The 20,683-nt window shown below is 35.7% G+C and overlaps 1 protein-coding gene across 10 annotated transcripts in view; it reads left to right on the top strand.

Annotated features, from left to right (window-relative positions):
* Ypel (Yippee-like) overlaps nt 1-20,683 on the top strand; it is a 314,557-nt gene that overhangs the window by 118,283 nt on the left and 175,591 nt on the right. For 2 of the 10 annotated variants that reach the window (XM_085944854.1, XM_085944853.1), the window contains exon 1: nt 12,298-12,367. The exons of 7 other annotated variants lie outside the window; for them this stretch is intronic. The gene's annotated coding sequence lies outside the window, so the exon portion shown is untranslated. Of the gene's footprint in view, nt 1-12,297; nt 12,368-12,487; nt 12,543-20,683 lie in introns of those variants that run through there. One more of the 10 variants, XM_085944848.1, reaches the window with a different exon arrangement.

Here is a 20,683-nt window from a genome sequence, read left to right as displayed (position 1 = left end):
TTAATTATCCCGGAAAGATAAGTCTCATGCGTGATCTTTTGTCAAATATCGTTGAGTAACACAGTTAACACGTCTTAGCTACTTGATTCTAATCGAACGCATTTGGAATGAAGTAAGACGCAGTGCGGCGTTAACAAGTATTGTTTTAACGTAACGTGTTATTTTGGAGTAATAACAATAACGGATTAACTATTTACAATATAGCTCTGTATGACAGTTATTTTTATCTGTAAATTTATCAATGTTAATTTACGACAATTACTATATAACCAAGCGAATTGACTGATATCTGACACTCGACGCTAGTAGGCAACACTTTTTTTACTATTAAATCGAATTCTATTATTAGTACCTTGCCTATTTCTCGCCGTGTGGGGCAATGTTTTCTATTTGAACTGCATCGCCCGCGTAATAATACAGCCACGTGAGCATCGATCGGCCGCATGGCAACACAGCGCGGCCGCTTCCCACTCGGTTAATAGGTCAAACGGAATCGCTGGGGTTGGCGCGGGGCGGGGGCGGAAGCGAAAGCTGGGTAGTTTCCCCGCCCTGCGCCCCTCGCCGCCCCGATCCCAGCGGAAAGCGAAACGCCGCGGTTTGTTTCCCTCCGACGAACGGGGAAACCCCCTACGCGTTTATGAGAAGTTACGATGACTGGCCCAAGGCTATTTTTAGAGTTTTCTTTTAATTTCCGATTGGACGTCGGTTAGGAATTTGAATTTAGTGTATAGGTATATTGAATACGCATGTTCGGTTCATTTGACTGCGAAATACGTAAATAGTAATATATTATAATGCACAAGAACGACTGGAAGCTTTCAAGATGTGGCTGTTTAGGCGTATCATGAAGATATTCTGGTCGAGTCAATAACCTAAGATAACTTAGCCCAATCGCACATTGAAAATCGTTTCGACTGGGATCATAAATCCTCATCATAAGAGCCGGCCCACACCGGGCGACTCTCGGCAAGACAAAATGAATGACGAAGTACGACATTTCGGGATTATACCTGCGCTGCATGTCGGGTGAAAATAGTTGCATGTGACTCCAGCTGTTTTTTTCCAAACTAAAACGTTGCAACCCAGGGGCGGCAGGTTATATGGTGAAGCAAGCAAGTATGGTGAGGCAGGCTGGTAATCAATTTGCGGCAAGATTTCCACATTAAAATTATATCATATGATTACGTTATAATGACCAAAGTAAATCCTCCGTGATGCCCTGCATTTTTTTATCGGGTCGCTATTTCTCGTAAGTTGTCGGCTATTGTTGGCCTGCTTCATTTAGTTGTATGAGAAAGCCGATTCGTTGCCCCTCTTTATATTTAATACCTCTATGGTTGCAACTATGTAGTATGCGGCGGTAGATTTAGTTAAATGTGTTTTCTGAATGCCAACAAAATCACATCGACATATTCGACATGTTGCAGTCGAGACGAGTTTAGATGTGAGAGCCGGCTTACAGCTACTATCGTGCATAAAAGCTGGATAGTTCGGCTATATTAAGTGAGTCAATGCCCAAGGGGTTGGTTGGCGATCTGATACAACTAGGATGGTGTACTTCAAGCTCGTCGCTAATGTCCGTTACAAAAAGAAGATATTATATTAAAATCAGGTGGGCACACTAGTAATATAGTGCGCCAAAGCCTTAAAATAGAGAAAGGCAGCCAACACAACGAGGGAACATCGTCCACTGTCACCATTACAAGCCAGAGTTGATTCAATATTGAATTAAGGGATTTTTCTCTTCTCGGTCCCCTGTTTTTCTCCAATCTTCGTCCTTGTAGAAGACACGATAATAATAATCTGTCAAAACTGCTTCTGATTAATTTTTCCATTTTATGCCATTTGTATACTAAATTCCCTGTTATTATTGTAGGCAATTAAAAATTGTGCATAAATTCTAATACATATAGAAAGCTTGTCTAAATTTTTGCACATATTTCATAGTTGGCAACAATTTACAATTACTATGTTCACATGAGAGGACGGTTATTATGGTCCGATGAATAGGCATTTAAAAAGAGCTTCCGTCATTAAAAATAAAACCACTTTATATTGTAGAGCTTAGCGCGAGGCTCTCCGGTCGGGAGGGCCGAGGGGCGACGGTGACCCGGCCCCGCAACTAGGTCGCCCCCGGGCTGTTGATCCTAACCTACGTGTACACGCGGGGAGTCCCGATTTCCCCCAAAATGCAACGACGTGACATTTTCAACGAAGAAAAGCTCGATGAAACATGTATTCACTTATATTCCTGAGTTGCTCTAAATTGATATGTATATTGAACCTACACATCGTTATGGACATTCTTAAATACAGTGAGTACCTGCTGTTATTTTAAAAACTATATCGTAGGAAATAAGCTGTCCTCATCCTCCTCAACAATCCCAAATCATGCTCATATATGTATAGTATATAGCAGTGGCGAAGGGTGGAGATAGGCTGTTCAGTTAAGATCAGCCGTAAATAGCGCATACTATGCTTTGTCAGTCATACGTAGTATTTGTTTTCATTTAAATAAGACTACAATTTACAAACGATGTTGGTTAGTTTTTAAAATTAAATTGAACCCTGCGAAACTAAGCCATAATAAATAATAGTAAACAAATTACTCGTCCATCTATAAAATATCTAAAATAATGCAATTAAATCATATATAACTTTGTCTATTTTATAGATAGAATAATATTTTTTATCTATTATAGTTTGGTTGAGGCAGGGTTTAATTGTTTTTTAAAAACTAACCAACACCATCTGTAAATTGTAGTATTAGTTCAATTAAAACAAATACGTAACACTAACAAAGTTTAATGTGCACTATTTATGGCGGATCTTAATAGCCTACTTCCGCCTTTCGCTACTGGTATATATCAATTAAGATTTGTGTAGACCTGTAATTAAATTTGAATTTGTGTATTTAATACTACGCGAGAACGTGACTATGGTGTATCTCTTTATATATATATATATATGAAAGTCCAGAATGTGGTTCCCTGATTTACCTATACCCTGGGCACGTTTAATTTATAGCCGCATCGACAGCGAAACTACCTACAATTAGCAATTAAACATCAAATCATAAATTCAATCACAAACCAATAAACACAGACCTACAGGATGACCGCGCCTGTAACGACCGTGCGCTACGTAGCATAACCGTGACAGTGTGTGCTATGTTTAGCGTGATGTATGATTAATGTGAATCCTCATTTTGTCATATGAAATTTATATAATAGAAATATCACGAAATATCGTATTGTTGAATTATTTCAAGATTGCCAATGACTTAATGTCAAATATTTCAATTAATTTTACTAACAAATATAAAGACAATTGGATGCCGCACTGTCGTAGACACGTATACAGAACGTAGACGAGGAATTTTAATCAGTTTATATCTACTACTTAGTAGTTTTAATTCATTTTACTCTTAACATAATGTTTTTTTTATTGCGGATTGAGAATTACCATGCCTAAGGCTTTATATAAAAATAAAAAAACTCTTTTTTCGATGGAACCTAAACATATGCACGATTAAATCATTATTTACGTGTGCATATTTAAACTCTCACCAACTATTAAATCATAATATAGTAATCTATATATAAATAATAATATTAAATATTTTTTTGTTGAAAGTAGCTATCGTCTATTTATTTTCGAATTACGTGGCGTCTAGTTGTCCCGGACTAGACCCAAAAAATACGTGTACTTAATTGAAGAAATAAAATAGCAGCAACAAAAATTCTTATAAGATTTTTATTATAAGTCGATCGTAGATAAAAAGTAGTTCTCAACCTCATAAAGGTTGGGTACCCTTGCGCTTATATAGAATAGAAATGTATCGTATCTCTCATAATTAAGTAATTAATTAAAGCAACTGCAATAAGACACCAGTATAGTGACATTCTGTCAACATAAAATATAATAAGTATATTATTATTTTTTCAAAATGTGTAGAAAATAAGATAGTAAAACATGAATGAATACTTAAGACGTATAGGTATATTGACATACTTAAACTATCTTTGGTGTTATTATACTTAAAAAAAAACATGTTTTTCACTTGGAAAATTCGGTCACGCAGCGTGAGTCATGAAAAATTTTGATTACGAGCTTTACAGAAAAGTCCTGTGTGGGAAATATTGAATTTTACACTTTTCGTGCAAAGTAGCCGTACTTAAATTAAATTAGGTCGCGGGTTATACAATTTTGTTTGTGTGTATGACCCAGTGCAGTAAATGATACCACTATAATTATTATAGCTTGCTTATACATAGATGTACGTTTAGTATATTACTTCGGTAGGTAGGTGCCACAGTGTTTGCATGAGAACGTAGAAATACTCCCTCGTGATAGACTAACCGCTAAACAAATCAAGAGTGCCGTGGATATTCTAACGGCGGAATAAAATTGTCGGTGGTGGTGAGACGCCAATAATATTGTCTATCGTCAGTCAGGGGGGACCCTTGGGGGAAAATTATACTCCAGCATCGTGTTGTACTATTCATGACATTCAAGCATTCAGCCCACTATAGTCAGGCCGTAACACGAAATTGTACATTTCGATCGTAGTGCTCATATATTGCTCATACTTCGAGTGCAATATTATCTGTAGAAAATTATTGTATATTGGTATAAATTACATTAATTAAACTAAAACACCATATATCCACCATAGTTCCACTTATTTTAATAGTAGTTAGGAGCGGTTTCGTCTAGTTCTTTTTCTTATTGTGCTATCCCCTAGCGGAGGTCGGCCACCATCAAGGCGATCTTAGATTTGTCGTCTGCTACCCGGAACAGTTCAGTGGAGTTGCACTCGTGCCAATCACGGAGGTTCTTGCGGCGCCGTCCTCTGCTACGCTTACCATTGATCATTCCTTGAATGACTACTTGGGGGATGCTGTACTTTTGTCCTCTCATAATGTGTCCGAGATACTGTTGTTTCTTGGTTTTGATACAACGCAGAACTTCTCGGTCCTTCCCCATTCGATTGAGAACTTCAACATTTGTCACCCCGGGAATTTTGAGTTTAGTTGACATCATTAAAGAAAACAAGGTACGTTTATTGATTCGAATGAAATACACAATTGAAATACTACTTTTACTGCGAACAGCTTGTCGCATTGCAGTCGAAAGTAATCAATAACTAGCACTACTATCGTAACTCGTAATTCAGTGCCCAGCCTGTCTATAGTGGACCATGGTACCGGTGAAGATAAATCGATTTATATAGTTATTTCAATGGAGTTTTGAGTGACGCCGATTACGTCGAGGCATACATATATATTTTTTCAATATTTTAGTTTCGCTAAATTGTTAATCGATCTTCAAATAATGCACATTGCGGTCAATTTGTCCTATAATTTAAACGTATGCCTCCCTCTGAGTCTATCACAGTGAGATTACATGACTATAATATACTATATGCACGCCGAAGCTTCTGTGTCGTGTTTTGCATTTGGGTCGGCGAATTGTTATTTGCATCGAGCTTTCGTACCGTCTACACTCTACGCTACGCCATCCGTAGAGCAGCTACGCTTGGCACATTCCCTATGCAAAGCTCCGCACATATGTATGCATATTGCATACTACTTACCTGGCAGAGGCTCTGTTTACTTTTCCAACTGAACTTTTTAACGATTCTTTAAAATAACAATATTTATAATAATATTGTTATTCGACATTCTTTATATTATAATATGTATACGTATGAAGTATAGGTAAATCATTCTACAGTAGCACCATAGGCGTTTCGCCTGTGTATTGGAATTGTCTGCTGCAATGCTTGATGCAATGCTAACAAACAATACCACTACCACTACAACTGCAAGTCGCTTTTTCCGTAACCATGGTGCCACTGTAGAATGATTTACCTATACCTATATACATATTGAACCGTCCTGATAAGCTAGGAAAATGTTTTTTTTAAATACTAGTTATTTATAGATTATTTTGTTTAAGTAATTGATTTGTATATCTTCTTAAATAATTGTAGATATTATGAAATGCATACGTACCAAAATTAAAGCTTATTTTAAATTTCATATACTGAGTACCTACATGTTTTATTTCCTACGTATATGGCGCCTATGTATGTGCGTATGTGTAAATATATTATAAAAAGCCTTTTTTTATTTTTTGGTATTACCTATATATTGCATTTTTAGTGTAAAATGTACGTTGTCGTGACGTAACCTGTAATTTTGCGTGGAAATAAATAAAATTTCGTAAAAAATGCAGTGGAGGTATTCTTTAACAATAACTGTATGCGAAAGAAACCGGCCCTGCTAATTATTGACTAACGTAGTTTTTTACCCACGGTGGCTGCGCGGCTTAAGCGTTGGGCTATAAAGCCGTGGGTCCCGGGTTCGAATCCTGGATCTGGCAATTACACATATTGTTTTTCAATTTGTGTGTGTCAGGGTATGGACCTAATAGGTTGAGCAAGTGGCTGACATCCATTTCGCGTAAAAAACAAAATCTGTCAATACAAACCTCTACTCTGTGGAGGGGTCTAGGACGATTTGGCACCGGACAACTGGACGCCACGGAATTCGAAAATAAATAGACGTTAGGTGCTTACAGGTACTTTAAAAAAAATATTCAATATTATTATTTATACTTCAATGATTATATTATGATTTAATAGTTGGTAAGAATGTAAATATGCAGACGTAAACAATGATTTGATCGTGCATATGTTTAAGTTCCAACGAAAAAAGAGTTTTTTTATTTTATATAAAGCCAGGCATGGTAATTCTTAATCCGCGATAAAGAATATATTATGTTAAGAGTAAAATGAATTCAAAGTACTAAGTAGTAGATAGAAACTGATTAAAATACCTCGTCTACACGTGTCTACGACAGTGCGGCGTCCAATTGTCCGGAGGCCAGTCGTCCCATTCCCCTGTGGAGGCCCATATGATCCTATTAGGATCGGACATGGTTGAAAGAAGTAGTTTTGTATGCACCGTCTGTCATAATGCAGCGGTGTCACAACGTTGATTTACGTGTTGCAGTTATTACATGACCCTGTAATTATGGGAAATATTTTTTTGAGGAGACTTGTCGTAGAGCGTCTATTGTGTTCAGATAATGTGTGCTACGGGTGCTAGCATAATACCTATGCATATAGTCTTTATATAAGACGACTCCAAAATTAAGAATGGAAAAGTAGATTTAATGCAGAAAGACGACAAATGAAACCAATGGGATAATGAGGAAATCTTGGAAAATTATATTAATTAATTAGTAATACAGTTTTTACACCCTATAGTCAAATACTATTTATGATTCTTATAAATAACAGAATTTAAAGTTACCAAAAAAACTGACAAAAAGCTCTACCGAGTGATAATTATATATTTGCTTGGAAAATCGAGGGTGTCCGGTTAGAATCTCGGGTTTGGAAAAATTCACATGTTGTTTTTCGACGTGTGTCTGGACCCAGAGCATGGACCTGATTTTATTTATTTATTTAAGCCAACCAACAGAATCAATCACAAAGGATAAGTATAATTAATTATAGTGTAGAAAAAATAATATGTGATGGTCCCAAAAACAGGCGGACACAAAAAGCATAATAAATCAAATTAAATTAGATGAAATATTAGGTACAGCTAGCTGTAATAAATGTCATTTGAGAGTTAATGAACATCGTTAAAAAAGAATACGCATTAGTACCTATTCATAAGATATTATTACAAGATAAAAAGAACTTTTTAAACACCACGTTTTTGAATTTTCTGTTGAATCATATAAACTTTTCAATTCTATGTATTAATAATTTAGGACAAATTATTAATACATAGAATTATTAATACATAGAACAGTGGCAATTGTCAACAAATATTTTTTTTGCTATTTTGCAACAAACAAACAAATATAGAATACTGAAATGTCATTTTGATTTCCATAGTAACGCACGTATATATTATTAATAATTTAGTTGCTAGGACCACCCCCGTAGCAACCAATAATAGTGGATTGGATTACAGATTTCTTCCGAAATAACTTTTCATACAAAGCAGAATTAACTGAAAATGAATTCAATTCTACTTAAACATGGCTAAAAGTATTAAAATAATGCATTGGCATCGTGTTCTGATATATTCTAAAAGACTCAAATGTCTAGCTAGTCGGGAAGTTAGTTAAAAATCGATTGCAAGGTTTGTACTGGACAGACAGGAATACGAGCTAATAAAAACGTTGTAAAATGAGCAGTCGTCCAGATACAATAATTAGTCGCAGATATGAGCAAGTGGCCAACATCCATTTCTCGTAAAAATAACTGTTACGAAACCCGTGAGAATAGATCTACACCGGACTGTATAACTAAATGAAAAATAATGGTTAGGACTATTGTTTTATTAGCGTAAATATTATACTCGCTAATTTATTTCGTTAATATATTTTTTTATCGGCAAGTTTTCAGTGATTTAAAGTTTAAATGATCGCATGGTCAATAGAGCGTGTCAGGTACTTATCCAATTTTAAATGATTATGCCCAATTAAAACGTGTCCAAGTTAATTATCTATTTTGTTTGTGTTTTGTCTGCTAAATGAAATGTGTCATTAACGTAGGCTTCTAATTTTTACCCGTTCGTTTCCTTGTTTACAATACCATTACCAAATCAGGCATGACCAACGCGTCGCGGAATGGATTTTATTCGTATGCATTATTGGCCCGTATGAATTGAGTTTTAAAAAAAATAATACAGTCCTACAAACTTATCTAAAGAACGGCCAAAAATGGAACTACGAACTACCATATGGACGCCATTTTGTAAACGTCATTCGAATGTCAGATTCTGTCCAGTTGCGAGTCTTGATTCGGTTATTGGGTAATTTTCGACAGTATCTCCCACATCCATTCTTTAGATACGTTTGTAGTTTGTAAAATATTATTTCATTCTATTTTTAAAATTAACCATGAAGAATCCCCCCTAATCTCGTCGTATCACTTGATTCGTATTGCATCACTCACTGCTTGCCGCAGTAGTGAGAGCAAGGGAAGATACTTATCACCACGCTTTAAACTGAGACGTGAGAGTGGCTAAAAGATTATTAAAACTTTTTACAACGTATGGAAAATTGAATATTTTTGTTATGATAGACAAGTAAGTATTTCTGTCTAATTGTCCTCATCCAAATCGAATAGGTTTGTTCGAGTTGAAGAATGACAATGATCAGCCGCATTTAGACCAAGCGAGCGAATGTTTGTTCTTCCCCCACTCCAGCGAAATTCTTATTCTCGCTCAACAAAAAGCGTTTACGTCAAGATAATTTCGCTGGAGTGGGGGAAGAACAAACATTCGCTCGCTTGGTCTAAGTGGGGCTTAAAGCCGCGTTGACACGGTCCAAGTACGATTCAAGTACACTTGGATCGAGTGCCATCCAAGTGACAGCTTCATACTAATTATTCCTATCTAAGTCAACTTGTATTGTTGTTTTTATTTAATATAACGCAATTTTTTTATATATAGTACTTATTCCACTTTTAATTAATATATTAGGACCGGTTTCGTCCGCCTCAGTGGGACATTTTCAACTGACTAACTATTAACTTGGTTGAGTAGGACGCGGTCCTAGTAGCTTGGATAGGAATAATTAGTATGCAGATGTCTTATACGAGTGCACTTGGATGGCACTCGGTCCAAGTGTACTTGGATCGTACTTGGACCGTGTCAACGCGGCTTAAGAGTGTAGATCACAGCCTATTGCCCTATTTGAAGTAGACATGCCTGTACCAAATTGTACTGAAAACCATGTAGGTATACTGACGAGTGAAAATTCTATTTTATTGATTTTTTTAAATATAACTTACAGATATCACAAAATATTAATTCAAGACGTTCACTACACGGTGTTTAGATTTAAAAAAGTGCGAGTGTCATCGTTTTAGATGCATTTTGTTTCAGGTTATCATATTTATTAGGCATAAAGTCCACACTAAAGCAGGCTTGCGGGGCGCTCGCGCATTTTCTATGTGAATCATCGAAAATACAACGTAATCAAATACGCCAGCGCACACTGGATTTGACGACGCATTGTGCCCGCCTGCCCCATGAGTCACCGTTTTTGGCTTCTCAGCGATAAGAATTAACGAAAATACAACGTAGTCCATTCATTGAACACGGCAAACAAAATCACGCTCCTCGAAGCGTCGTCGATAGACGGGCGAGAAGCCATTATTTAAGAACAGTGAACTCTTTGTTTAGTTATTGCGTGTCCGATATTAATTACAAGCCCCGAGAAATTTAATAATATTTTTATTGCTTTGTTATGAGAGACGCTGATAATAATAATTATTTTGTGCTCCTTGAGCCCCTTATTATATAGGTGAAGGGTAATGCGCGGGTGGGAGGGGGCCTACTCAGTAGTGAGCGCACCGAACGCTTTTTTGGTGGGCTTTATGCCTTATGCCGGGTCCACACCGGCAACAAGTCGCGCGACAACTCGTTAAATTTTACGATAATTATCATAATTGCTTAAGAAATTTTACGATAATTATCATGCTTATCGTAAAATTTAACGAGTTGTCGCGCGACTTGTTTTTGGTGTGGACCAGGCATTAGATTTACCAAGTATAAGAGGCCCCGGAATCGGTTTAGTATTATTATAAATGACACTTCGGATATATTTTATTGATTCAACCCTCCATCATAATCATTTATATCAGACGCCCTCCTTTCATTAGGATGTACCGTCATAATAATATGTGGACGACTCCTAATTGAATACAACAGCTATTGGACTGCTCACCAATTTGTAATTATTCATCAAATGCATGAAGCATTATTAAGTTGGTAAACTCCACAAGTATTAACATCTCTCAGTTGTCATTCCGATGTTTATTACTCACTCAATGGCTGCCATTTTTTTAATGTTCATTGTGATTACTTGCTCGAGTAACGTTATAAAAGGTTTTACACACATTTTATGGGATTTTTCCACTGAATAATAATACCAAGTGTAGTATTTATTATTGGCTTTATATGTACTCATCGTGACGGATTGTCTTTGTATACGGCGTGGAAATTTATAAATACATGTCATAGCACTAGTGTGAAGTTATCTGCAAATAAAAATGCAATGCGAAGTCACTTGTAGCTGATTTCATATGTGGGCCATTGGTTCTTTTTCGTCTTCATTTTCATATAGGTATTTAGGCTCTTTCCCTAAAGATAGATGTTTTCAACATCTTCGTGTTTTATCAATGAAGAATGTTAGATTATTAAATCGTGTGCATATTCAATGAATAAAAAATAATTTGGCAAATATACTGGATTCGTGTGAAGTTCTCTGCACATGAAACCTCCAATGCGAAGTCATTTGTAGCTAACTTAATCAGTGGACCATCGCATCTACTCTATACACATGACTGCTATCGGCAGTTATCGAGGGTAGTTTTAAATATTTTTGTATCGAAGTATTAGCACTTATTGTAACAATTACAATAAATAGTTGTAATTGTTACAATAAGTGCTATGTTTTAACGGCGCCTCTCTTGGCTGTGCTAAATTTTAGAGCGAGATAGAAAGTTTTGACTGTTTAGACCAATGATACTCAACCTTTTTTTTCTTCGGGCCAAATACATATATTTGTAAAGTAACGCGGGCCGCATCACTACTGGTGTGACGAAAAAATCATGAAACCCCCCCCTTTTTTACAAAACATTTTTGAGATTTTAAAAATTATGCGTGTTTTTTAAATTAATCGTGTGCAATAGCAACACTATTATACCAGATCTGATGTGGACCATAATGACAATCCTCTTCGGGTGTCACTACTGTGCGTCAAAGTCGAAACGAATCTCAACATATACGAAATTCCTGATAATAATTGCCGCAGGCTGAGTATCGCTGGCTTAGACGGCTAACTTATTGTAACGATTATAATACTTCAATACAAACACATGATAAACTACATTCGTTAACCGCCGATAGCGGCCGATAGAGTAGTATTATGTATATAATAGATGCGCAGAAGTCACTATTTTGCTTTAATTTCATACATTTAGGCTACATCTCTATAAAATAAGGTTTTGTTCAACATATTTGTATGTACATAAATAAACGGGCTATTTTTTGGATTTTAGATTGGTCAGTTTTGATGTCGTAATCTATAATTTTATAGTATTTCGTATATATGTTATTTTCTGTGTATTTGTTATGTTTCATGATGCACTGGTCGTACAGATTATTTCGTAAATATCACAAATTTACATAAAACAACATTGCTAATGTATGAAGTTTTCTCGTTTCCTCGTTCTTGGTGAATACATTATCATTTAGTCACGAGTGGTTTATCTAGTTGTCAACTCGTGTATATTATGACAAAATAATTATTATATTATTTAAAGGTGTATATTAATATATTATGTGCAATGCGACAATGTATATCTCTTATAATTATAATTGTATTATAAAAAGCATAAAAATATGTAAATTTTCCAACAAAGTTTTTTTTTGTTTTATTTCAGGTAAGCTAAATCGAATATATCGCAACAATTAATCGTGCTGTTATTCCCGTGGAAGGTAAATACTGTCTTTTTTTATCTTAATGTAGTATATCCTTAACTCGAGGATGCTTTCCCAATGGAGTCTTTCGACGACTTTTATAAATTATACCTACATTATTATTTTCATACACTTTTAGATTGTATCGTATTTCAATTTTAAAAAGTTGCATCAGTTCAAAAATAATGATGAAAAACCGTACACTCACAGTATGTAGTCCGAGTTGATAGAGCGGCCATCTATGAAGCTGGTAAAAAATACTTACTGTTTCTTCAATTTGTGATGACCCGCTAGTATATTATTTGATGATCAAGTTATGGAAAATACTTAGAAAATGATTTCTAACAAAATTATAGATTCACTCGTATATAGGATAAGGGCAATCACCCGGACAGTGACAGATGTTAATTTCAATCTCACTCGGTTTTTATTCCTATGATTTCTATGTATATTTCTGAGGTTTCTCAAAATTCTTCTTCTTCCTCGGCGCTACATCCCATGGTGGGATATGGCCTCATCAACAAGCGCCCTCCAATGTCCCATATTCCACGTTAGTCCTTTCCAGTGGTACGTACCCACCCGAGCAAGATTTTTGGCATCAGCATTCTTTGAAAATGACTCGCCCATCGCAATAGTTGTGCCAGAATTTACCAATGGTTTGGTGTCGAGTCCAGTTCGTGATTCATTTCCCCACATTTTGCAAATTTTCTTCCTATTTTTTTTTACATATACTCAAAATTATGTCTTTTTGTATCATTCATAAAAAAAAAATACCTGGTGGCGTGCGTCGCCACCTGTCAACATTATTGGGTGTGGCTTAATTCTGCAACAGAAATGAATAATGATTCTATTTTTCGATTGATTGTATATTGGATCATCTTATTCTTATCCGACACCATACTACTTTATAACTTTCCGTCAATATGTCACAAAATAATTGTAATGTAGTTTAATACTTTCTGTAATATACTCGATAATACAGGGCTCGAAATGGACTGAAGCGCACCGGAGCGCCGTTCCGGTTCATGAACTCGGTAAAGTTATCGCTCCGTCTTGTGGAAAAAATAATTTAACTATTTGAGCTAGATAGGCTACACAAAAATCTAACACACTTATTTTTATAAAGTAGGCATACAATTTGATACCTATGTAAATATCTCCAGAAAATTGTCGAGTGCTCCGGTTCGTAAACTTTTCCATTTCGAGCGCTGGATAATATGATAGTACTGAACTGTAATTGTCTGTCAAACTATCACGAGAGTTCGGAGAGTATCGTATCATTTGTTTTCTCTCGCGACCCGATTAAAATAAACGATTCTTTTATTTACGTGTCAGGTGATTTTTCAAAATTAAAATTTGCGTTTACGCGGATGTTTTCTCTCACATTATCCCCTTTTATACGTCTTCTCACTGTTTCACTCTCCCCTGCATATTTACATATTATGATTATTATGAATATACAGAATTTGAAAACATCTCATACCTACACACTAGAAAAAATCATTTTACATTCTGAAATCTTGTGTCTTATTCGTCGAATAAAAGAAATGGTAAATAATGGAGTGATCCGCGACGTCGGTTGGTTATTAAGGAATTAATTGATACCTACCTTTAATTTAATATACTAAAACTGATAGCAGCCAACATTATAACGCAATTCCATAAACATTTCATGTAACAAGCACCAGTTAAAATGGTCGTGATTCAATAAGATTCCCTTAGCTTAATTGGAAGAGCATACTGGCGCGAATTCAGCAGATACAGGTTCAAGTAGTCCCGTCGGGTGTCGTATTTTTTTCTACAAAATGATTTCAAATAATTATGTTCGAGTATATTCACTATATAGAATGTTACATTCTTAAATCTTGTGTCTTTTTCGTTGAATAAAAGAAATAGTTTATTTTACATATTATTATTATGTTTTCTCTCATGCGTTACAGACAGATAGATAGATAAATAATTGAAGACAAATGTACATTGTGATACTAACAATTGGCTATTTAATTTTTGACCGAACCGCAAGTTGTTTACCGCAGTTTTTTTCTGGATCCAGATATGTTTTTTTTATATTTTGTGACGATATATATTATATATTATAATGAACTTCCGTGCAACAACCTTTCGTCATGCACCAGCGCTGCATACGTGCAAGTAGTTCTTATCAGCTTATCAGTTTATTATTATCTCTTGTTTGCGGTGCTGTTTCCAGTTTTATTTTATCGTTACAAAGCCCACTTAGAAAATCTAACTAAGAATGTAAACCAAACACAACACAGCTGATTCTCACGTTGTATATTGTCGCATTATTTTAATGTAATTATATATAATAAACTCTATTATACAAATATTACGAGTTGCCGTATTCTTTCCTTAAGGCTATACCTCAGCTGGGGCACGGTCTAAAACATGGGTGGCCAACCCGCGGCCCACTGGGTGTCAACTTGTGGGTGTCAACACATGGAACAGTGAAAAAATAAAAATAATATCAAATGCTGCTGCTAGATGTGCTAATTTCGCAAATTGAGATTCGATATTGGCTCAAGATTAAAAAGCACCCTGTGCTTTTTGCTGCATTTTCAACGCCATTCTCAGACGTGAATTTATTACCGGGAAATTTGCAAAAGGAACGTTGAAGGAGAAATTCCATCAGGTTAGTTTGGAAGAGTTTTACAAAACATATTTGGACAAGGAGAAATATCCTGCATTTTACAGACATGCTCTAATGATGACTTCGCTATTTGGAAACACCTACACGTGTGAACAGCTTTTTAGTCGGATGAAGCATAATATCAAATCCCGAGTGAGAACACAAATCACTGATGTACATTTGGAAAACTGTTTGCGTGTAGGAACAACCTCGATATTGATGCACTTAGTTCTGCCACACAAAATCAAACTTCTCACTAAAATTTAGAAATGTAGAAATATTGGTTATGTTTACAACACGTGCTGTTTACTTAGTTGTATTTAACGACTAACTAAATGACACTATGCGCATGCACACTCGAGACCAGAATGAATATAATCATAATAATGCGCAACTTCGTCACACGCCAAAAATACACTGTTCTGTTTTCCCAAACGCGCCAAAATAAGTATAACTTCTTAAATATTTACCGCAGTACCATATTAATTAACAACATTTTAAACCTTACTTTACACAGTAATTTAGATGTAAATCATATTTTGAAAACTTTCCCGTAATTCCGGCATTTTCAATTCTACGACTTCGGAATCAATAAACCGTGCTGCATCGTGTTATTCGAGGGTTCGCGATTCTTACTTTGTAAACCGTAATATCGATGTCAGAATATTACTGCGTTTGCATGTCGGCTTTGTTGAATTCATTATTAATTTGTTTAACTAGCGTCTTTTTATCAGTCAAACTGAAGGAAATTGTGTCAAGATAACGAGCATGTTTAATTGCTTAGCGTTGTGATTTATCGATTATGTCGTGTGAACATTATTAATAATAATTATTGTTTTGTAACAAAAGAAATACTTATGCATGATAATATTATTTGTGTTGAATTTTTATTATCTTTATTTTTAACCAATGTCAGGATATTACCTTATTTTCTTATCTGGTGACACAATTGGGACAAGTATGTACAGATAAATCGTTCATTTACCAAAGTATGTAAATAGAAAGTTCAAACTTCCTAGATTGATAAAAAATTATCTGTTTTGGTTTGTATGATATTGTTGGTAATTGATTGTATAAATAATTGATTGAGTATTGTGACGGAATCCTTTTCATCAGGAAGTCCAAGTTTCACTTTCCATCAGTACCTATCACTCTTAGATGTTTTATTGTCATCTTTTAGTTTGTCTTCCTTTGTTAAGGTGATCCATCGGTGAAACGGCAAATAATAGGCGCGACGAAATTTTGGACTCGCTGCCATTCGAAGAGAGAACGTCGAGCTGGAAACACGTCAATTTGTTTCGTGATGGCGACGGGCGTATTAATTCTTAAATCGTGTAAAGATGACTAAAAACGTTACCCATTTACTTTAAAAAGAAAACATGTCAATGAATATATTATTATTGTTACTGATAGAACAATAAACAGAACATTAAATGGACACATGTTGGATTTATATGACAAATTATATGTCGTTTGACATGCGTCATTTGCGCCCGCGACCCGCAATCCGCGAATCGCCTAGCCACGATCTTTTTAGACCGTGCCTCAACTGAGGTATAGCCTTAATAATAGTATGTCGCCCATTTTCATATTTCTTTCCCTACTACCTTGGTAATTATTAATCTTCTTCTTCTTCTTTCGACCATGTCCGATCCAAATAGGATCATATGGGCCTCCACAGAGTAGAGGTTTGTATTGACAGATTTTGTTTTTTACGAGAAATGGATGTCAGCCACTTGCTCAACCTATTAGGTCCATACCCTGACACACATAAATTGAAAAAACAATATGTGTACTTGTCAGACCCAGGATTCGAACCTGGGACCCACAGCGTTATAGTCCAACGCTTAAGCCGCGCGGCCACCGTGGGTGTTTTTATTAATAGTCTAATTATTAATAGTAGTTTAATTATTAATAGTCGATTTTTACAATGTTTACGCTGTTATTAAATTTGTAACAAACCAATGTAGACATCAATGATGAGTTAAAATATTTGATATTTCAGTCGCCATTTTGAAAGAATGGTCCCAAAAAATGGGTAGGTATCGTAATTATCTACAGGTTTTGAAACGCGTATTATAGTTGCTTGGCACATTAAATTGAAAGTGAATATCTGTGTCCACATATTGAATTCACTTATTATACCTATTATAATATTGTAACAAGGATCGTCATATCGAAAGAAAGATTCTCGCGCGTATAGGTGTTAAAGTTAAATTAATAATGTTTGTCAGCTAGGGATTTTTTTCTATTCTATTTTTATTAAAGTATATGTGCTTATAATATTATGAGGCACCAAGGCCAAACGGCCTTTTATCCTCGTCAATCGTCATCTGTAGTGCTTGTTTTTGGGTACATATTAACGAAGAATTCATGGCCCTTCGTCGTTAGGGATTATACAGTGGTGTCTCCTTCGAATTGGCGTAGCAGCACTGCAATATATTTTATTATCGTCACTGTTCTGCACCGCGATTTCCTAACTATCGACTCGTGTGGCGCCAGACGACGTGACGTAATTGTGACGTCAGCCAATACACGCTCGAGGCATGCCGCCCAGCGCACAGTGCTCACCGTAGATATTATTACGATGAAACACCTATATGTGTATGGTGACAATGAATAGCGCCGCTGTCTGAGTAGCGTTATTTTCTAGAATGCTATTATCATTCCGGTAGTACGTCACAATGATGTCATATGACGTCATGTCGACCGGGCAGCTGGCACTCGCAAGTTCTAACATAGGGCCCCTGGCAGAAGACACTAATTCGAAAAAATGACATATTGAGTTAGTACCAAAATGTTCCTTATTTCAAACTTTACCGTCTGGAAACCTTCTTAATAAATAAACAGTCTTTATTTTAAAATCATCCTTTTTACGATTACTTAATAAACTCACATAATAGACCATTATTTCAAACTTTTTAACAACTTCAAAGTCAAATTACTGAAAACTAGTATTCTCCAGTTAGTGTGTTCTGCCAGAACAGAGACGTTATTATATCTATGCAGATGGAGAGGGAACTAAAGTGCCGCCCTTTTGTATCCTACTGTAGGGGAAAAATATATAAGTATGTATGGACTAATAGAGCAATATTGCTCGTGGTCTCGAAAATTCGGTGGAGATGGCTGGATCGTAATTGTTTAAATCTTTGATCGACTGGTTTGGGAAGTCTCCTGTCATGGAGCTGTCGATTTTTTTAGAAAGTTTCAAGATGTGGTCGTAGATAGTTTCTACGGTGATTTCTTTATGCAGAGTGATATTGATTCCTTAATCTGCAAACCAGCTAACTGCACTTTTGACCAACAATGAAATTTTGGTGGCATTTTGTAAGGCTATACCTTGATGCATGGTCTAAAAAGATCGTGGCTAGGCGATGCGCGGATTGCCGGTCGCGGGTGCAAATGACGCATACCGAACGAAATATAATTTGTCCAACATGCGTCCATTTAATGTTCTATTTATTGTTATATTAATAACAATAATAATAATAATATATTCATTGACTGTTTTCTTTTTCAAATAAATGGGCAACGTTTTTAGTCATCTTTACACGATTTAAGAATTGATACCCCCGTCGCCATCACGAAACAAATTGACGTGTTCCCAGCTCAACGTTCTCTCTCCGAATGCCAGCGAGTCCAAAATATCGTCGCGCCTATAGTTGAAAATTATTTGCCGTTTCACTGATGTATCGCCTTACGCATGTTTTCGAGGCTCACACAAGTTTCAAACTCGTAAACCTATAAATAAATGCGTTTTGCCAAATTTCCAATAGCATAAATGGAACAACTCCACTCTTTATATAAATTTTCTTTATAAGCCAAAATAGTGTATTAATTCATAGTGCAGCTTATATGTAAAAAAAAACCAAGTGTATTTTTGGAATAATTGTTAAATTCCGTTCGATAATTAAATTATCAAGTTTCTCTCCTTCCTCTCCTTCCTCTCCTTCCTTCCAAATGGAGTTAGCCGATTTGCAGATTGAGCGGTCGATAATGCGAATAAACCGTGAGGCATTTGTGATCATTGTAAGATATTTGTTTTGTATAGTGCAGGGGTAGGCAAACCACGGCTCGCGAGCCGCATGTGGCTCTTTGGGTATTGGCGTGCGGCTCTTTGCCAAATTTTTCTCCATTTGATATTGATACGAGCACTTTTGGAAAATAATTTTATTGGTAAATCCACCAAGCAAATAGTTATGGAGCTCAAAATTTGTAGGTCTTGCCACCAAAACTGAGGATTTGGAGAAAGAAAAATGCAATGGGGCGCTCTAAAAGATCTACATAAAGTAGATACTACGATTTTTAATACATATTATGGAATAGCTTTCCGAACTCATATTCGAGTTTACATAATAATATGTATGTGAACAATCATTTTTAAACATGAAAAATATAAATAGCATTTAGAGAAGCCAAATAACCGATGAGAATTTTTTGGAGTCGCGCCTGAAATTAAAAACTACAAGTTACATACCAAACATACACACTCTCCAAAGAAATGCAAGGAAGGTCATTGTTCACATTAGTTTTGAGGAATGCGTAAAAATGTATGTAATTCATATTCTGTAAAAATTATATTTATAATGTCAACTATGTAATTAATTCATTTAAATAAATTATATTTATAAAAATATACGTATGGCTCTCGAAATTTTTTTAACCGTTGTGCCACTCATATTTGGCTCTTTTGGTTCAAGAGTTTGCCGACTCCTGGTATAGTGGAAAGAAAAGATTTGAAGTGTCGGTCAAAAAGTAGAAATATCAATTCAATTTTTGACGACCCTAATTCGAAGTCATTTAGTGGGTACTCAGTGGGTACTCACCTTCGGTTTAAATTCAACGGTGATTTCACGAATCATTGAAAAGTATTAAATTTATGTTTTTTTTTTTTATCTACATGCATTATATCGAGTCCATATCATTATCGTGCAGGTTAGAATAGTAGATACGTGACCGTACGCACACGGTGATTTTAAGATACTGCGTTTTATATTTGGGATTCAAGACATTGATAGACATGCATCTAGCTGGGTGATAGCATGCCAGTGCCTTCTTATCAGGAAACTCAGAAATAATGGGAACTGAAATACCTAACGGGTAAGGAGTAGCAGGCAACCGATCTCGAGTAAGGAAGAACCGGGATAAACTTAAACACGTTGCAATAATATCTACGCCATACGCCAAATACTGCAGTGACGCTCATTTACCTAATATTGGTGTATTACACACACTATTGCACGTGCATAATGCGTGTTTCATTTTCGTAGGACACTCACATTCAAAACCCTCCATCAAAATGTAGCGTATTTAATATAGACTATCGGAGTTCTATTTATTATCTGTTGTGTGCTTATTATCGTTGGCTCATATTGACTCCTCTTTTGTCAACCGTTATAAACTAGAATAAGTGAAAAAGTAAGTATATTAAATATATATATATATATACTTAGGAGACTCTTGCCAATCGAAGGAGGTGGGTGATTTATCCGGATAAAAGACAAAAATGCAC

Source organism: Rhyacophila brunnea, unplaced genomic scaffold (assembly GCF_057557595.1).
Source record: "Rhyacophila brunnea isolate RB1 unplaced genomic scaffold, BYU_Rbru_1.0 scaffold_17, whole genome shotgun sequence".
In the NCBI taxonomy this organism is placed as follows: Eukaryota; Metazoa; Arthropoda; class Insecta; order Trichoptera; family Rhyacophilidae; genus Rhyacophila; species Rhyacophila brunnea.
This window is presented reverse-complemented; position numbering and strand designations above follow the sequence as displayed.